General features: G+C 46.6%; 1 protein-coding gene across 1 annotated transcript in view; it reads right to left on the bottom strand.

Moving 5' to 3' along the window:
• Positions 1-535, bottom strand: part of CEPT1 (choline/ethanolamine phosphotransferase 1) — a 53458-nt gene extending 52923 nt beyond the window's left edge. Inside the window, exon 1 of the mRNA XM_018576794.1 lies at positions 416-535. The gene's annotated coding sequence lies outside the window, so the exon portion shown is untranslated. The remainder of the gene's footprint in view (positions 1-415) is intronic.
• Between the last annotated feature and the right edge of the window lie 4523 nt (positions 536-5058).

A 5058-nucleotide genomic window follows, 5' to 3' on the forward strand; every position in this document is an offset into this window, starting at 1 on the left:
TTAGTCCAGAGTTGGGCTTTATTATATGTGGTAAAAATGTGCTATGATCAAGGCAGATTAAAACGGATGTGGGCAGCATTTGTCATATCACAACACTGCAGCATATGTGAATTTGAATGCTAGATTCCATCCATGCATGCATCAGAATTGAAATACAACTGTAATGTAAATAAACTCAAGAGTCATCCAGCTCTATACAGCTAAACTGCAGATTTCAATGGCATTTACAGCAGCTGTCATTCCCGATATTGTACTTGTATGTAGCCCCTAACGTGCATACTGTCGCTTCCAAGAAATGTGCTGAGAGCTGTAATTCACCCACATGAGTGTCACCAAACGTAAAGTGATAACAGCTATCAAGACAAACGAGCGGGAAAATAAAACAATGCAGAGATGCCACCACTGTCTGCCATACCTGAGCTCCAGCCCGGACACTTCAAGTGGGTCTCGTAGCACAACAGATTAAGACAGCGCACACCGGAAGCAGGGAGGCTACATGCTAACTCCGGAATACGCTTTCCTGCTCTTGACACTTCCGCCCACCGCAGTTATGATAACCAATCAGCCCTTCTCTGTCCAGCGACCAATAGGGCTGCAGAATCATAGAAGAGACGCTATCAGTGGACGGTTGATGACTATAAGAGGAATTAGAGCCCCGTGCATGGTGGATGAAAAAGGATCATACCGTTGCAATTGTGTGAAGCGCGCGTGGTAATGCACTTGCGAAAACGTGTTACAGCTCTCAAAAGTTTCTCTTTAACACTACACTGCGTTGCATAGATGTGAAACAGCTACCTTGGCAAGAGTGGGATTTTTACTTGAAATGCATCTCCATGTTGTAAAATGCATGAAAGCACATAAGTGTGAAAATACAACTTTTGAGATGAAAAAACGTATAATAAGGAAATGTGCAGGCTGCCGTTGGCAAGTCGGGGTGACACCCGGTAACTCAGGACACCCCTGGTTGCAGACACTAAGCGGCTGGTTAGGTGGATGAGTCTAGCAGATGCATTCATGATAGACTGAAGGGGGAGGAGCCTGTGTAGAGGTAAGCCCATTGGAGGGAGTTGCAATAGTCAAGACGAGAGATAACAAGTAAGTGGATGAGAAGCTATGTGGTTTAATTGGCAAGGAAGGGGTGTATTTTGGAGATGTTACGAAGGTGACAGAATTTGGATGTGGGGAAGAAAGGTGAGGTCTGAGTCAAGGATGACACCTAGGACCTTGGCATGGGGAGAGGGATGGATAGTTGTGTTATCAATCTCAAGGGAAAAGTTTGGCGAAGGTGCATGGGCAGGAGGAAATATCAAGAGCTCAGTTTTTGAAAGGTTAAGTTTTAGTAGTGTTGTGACATCCGGACTGATATGTTAGTTAGTGGATAAGTGACACGCAAGGACACAGAGGGGGGAGTTGTGGAGTAGAAAGATATATTTGAGTGTCATTGGCATAGAGATTGGAAGCCATGTGAGGTGTATTAACTGACCAAGGGAGGTGGTCATGGATTAAGTATGCAGAGCAGGATGTCTAACTTGTCCTTCCCCCTCCACAGATGCATACTTACCAAGATCCATGGCCATACATGCTTGTTTACATCCCACTCCAAGATCCTCTTTCTGCTGGCTGCACATGTGCAATATAGCCTTGCAGAAGTCGTAATTTCCCTACCGGGAGATAGACAAGCCCCCTAGAAGTCTTATAGACTCTACTGCACAGGTACGGTCATGAGAGAGAGGACTTCAGCAGTTCATGTAAACTCACAATAGTTTGATCTCAGCACAGCTGGCTATGCACTTAGTGAAGTTTTTCGTTCAGCCCCAGGATTGAACAAAAAAAATCTAACAGACTCCTCTATGAATGGACAAATCTCCTGATGTGGCTATTGTATTCTGACATCTGGTGCCCACTGTCAGAATACCAGAACTCTGACTGCATCTGATAGGCTGCAATCACTGTTAGGCTCATTCATCAAAGGTCGATTCTGAATGGATTCGCCCCTCCCTGGATTAGTGGCTGCCCTACTATGGAAAGGCTTGACACTGGTTTCAAGGTACCCCTGGGTTCCACGACACCCTGGTTGAGGAAGGGTGATCTAGTGCACATATCAACCCAGCTTGTTGGGTTGAAAGCTAGTCCTGACTCATAAGGCTCACTATTCACCAGTCACTAGGATGGGTAGACTCACTGGCAAGTAGTAAGGATTATGAAGTGGGAGGGGGCAGGACAAACTCTCAAACCAAGTATGTTGGGTCAAAATGAACATAAAAGAGCAGGCAAGGATTATGGGACTTACACTCTGAAGAGGCAAACTCAGCTGATGTGCAGCCTGTATGTAGCCAGTTAAGGTAAGATTTTGTTGATACATACGTTTTCATCGGCAGATTGATGCCAACACCTTTGGTGCAGAGCTCCTAACCTTGAAAGAAATGCCCTACTTTAGGTTGCCATTTCTCTAACCCTTCTTAAAGGAATCTTTTCTACAGAAACATGGAGGCTGTCATTGCTAACTATTCCTTCTGCAATTGCTAGCTGCCTGGCTTTCATATTGACTCTCTAGATCCAACTCTGGCTTCAGGTGTGCAGTTACCACCTTCTGAGTATCCTGATCTGCATAGTTGTTTCAGTAAGCATTGAAGCCGGAGGCAGCCAGAAAACGTGCAATTTGAGATGGAGGTTATTTTTCTCAAGAATGGTTTGCTTTAAAGGAGAACTATGAGGTGAGTGCTTTTCACTCACCTCATAGTTCTAGCCGACCTGTGACAATGAGACTGTCACAGGTCGGCTCAGTAGATCGGGTGGGGAGCGAACACATACCGGCGTTCGCTCACCTCTCGATCCTGTCACGGCTCTCTGCCGTGACAGGGGAGGGGCTGGATTCCCGCCTCCGATCAGGGGAGGGGTCGGGTACAGCTGGCTTTGCCTCTAGATAGGCAGAGCCAGCTGTCTTTCACGCAGCTGGGCGGATCCCGGCACAATTGTTGGGATCAGCTGCAGCGTCTCAGTATACCGCGAGCAGCGGCTCGCAGTATACTACGGCGTCTCAGTATACCGCCAGCAACAGCTCGCGGTATACTGAGCCTAGGGTGACGGGAGGATGCTAGTTTGTGTCCTCCCGTTACCCTAAGGAGAAATATGGGGAAAAGCCTTAACCCCATAGTTCTCCTTTCATGTACATTAAACCTCTTGTATGCACGCTGGCCTCTCCTGCACCAGGAATCTGTGAAGACCCGCCCCTCTGTACTGAAAGATGCCTGTGCTGGAATGTATTGGTAAAATATCCGTTAAAGTAGGACCTAGGGATCAGCTTCTCTAAAGACCAGGTTCATCAAATACTCCATCATACCCTTAGATCCTCCGATAACACCAATTTCAGGAATCAGGGTTTAAACTCCTCACCAGGTGGTACAGAACCCCTCACCTTATCCATTCTTTGTTCCCCTCTGTCCCCAATCAATGCTGGCGTTGTGGGGTCCTCAAGGTAATTTACTTCACATTTTTTGGACATGCTCTGTACTCACTTCTTTTTGGTCCACAGTTAAAAGCATTATGCAGAAGTTCACAGACCTAGAGGTTCCGGCGGACCCAGAGTCCTTCCTGATACACCATAACTCCTTTACCAGAAAGACGTAAAAAAAATCTTTACTGCCTCACCTGCTTAAAGGTGGCTACACACTCTTCGATTTCCATTTGGAAATCAAACACGAACGAGCTTTCGAACAGAAATCGAACAGTTCATGGGACACCAACGGTCTTTTTGACTGTACTCTTGCTCAATTTTTGTTGATCGGTGAGGTTGGAAAATTTTTCTCAGTCTTATCGAAAATCAATGAATCGGTGGTGTTTTCGTTCGTCAAAAATCGTAGCCAGAACACGGCATATGGGCAAAAGGAAATTATTGATGTAGTTTGTCAAAAATTGGTTGGTTAGAATGGCTAAAGAACGATTTCTGAAATCGACATTTGACAATGCTTGATGAGGTAGTCGAGCTATATGCGAACGAGGGTACGTGGCAGAAACGAACATTTCAGACCGAAAATCTACTAGTGTATGGCCAGCCTTACGCAGCCCATAGTTGCATACCCGAACTGTGGAGACAAACCAAACCCCATTCAGTGTCTCAGTGGCTTAGCAAGGTCAGTGAAATCAAATGCATAGAAAATTTGATATCCTTTAATAGAGGTAGTTATGACAAACATTGTACCAAATGGTTTTATTGTCAGGAATTCACACTTTCTCCCAAATACAGTGTACTGCTGCAGGATGCACCCAGGTAAGTCTTTTGATTAGCCTCTTCTAACTGGCCCTCCAGGTTGGGTTAGGGCAGGGGCGTTGCTCTTGCGAGTGACGTCATCGCGCATGCGCGACAGTATTCTGATACCTGCTGGCGGCCATCTTGGTGATGGACGCCGGCAGAGAGAGGAGGGGACAGTCATCCAGCAGGATAAGGTATGCCGCCGGGTCCCCTCCTCTCTCCTGATACTGTCGGGCGTTCGGTCCATGGCTGAGCGCCCGACTTTTCAGAGGAGGGCGACACCAAAATGACTGTGAGTCATTTTGGTGTCACCCCTCCAATGGTGTCACCCGGGTGCGGACCGCACCCCCCTTGTGACGCCACTGGGTTAGGGAACCCTCCCTCCCATTTCCCCTCTCTTCCCTTCCACCTTTCTTACTCACAGACCCCTCCTTATCCTCCCTACTGGCCCTTCCCTACCATTATTTCCCCTTCCTTTTTGTTTTTCTCTACATCATCCCTCTTGCCTTTCCCTTTACTTTTCTTCTACACTCCTCTGTTTGGCTAAGTCACTTCTTTTCTGCTTTATTCTGGTCTTCTGTTCTCTTCCCCCAATTAGACAGGTTATGAATGTTTAGATTCAGATTTATCATCTTCTTGCTATCGTGAGTCATTATACAGTTCCCGTGCATTGTTACCCTTTTGTTCTTGTATTATGAACCGTTGTTCTTTATATATCTACTCCTTTGCATATACTATGACTGTTTACCATCTCGGTACTGCCTGATATCACTGGGGTCCTCATGGGGGGGGGGGGGGGGGGGGTTTCT

Source organism: Nanorana parkeri, unplaced genomic scaffold (genome assembly GCF_000935625.1).
Source record: "Nanorana parkeri isolate BGI_ZX_2015 unplaced genomic scaffold, ASM93562v1 scaffold77, whole genome shotgun sequence".
In the NCBI taxonomy this organism is placed as follows: Eukaryota; Metazoa; Chordata; class Amphibia; order Anura; family Dicroglossidae; genus Nanorana; species Nanorana parkeri.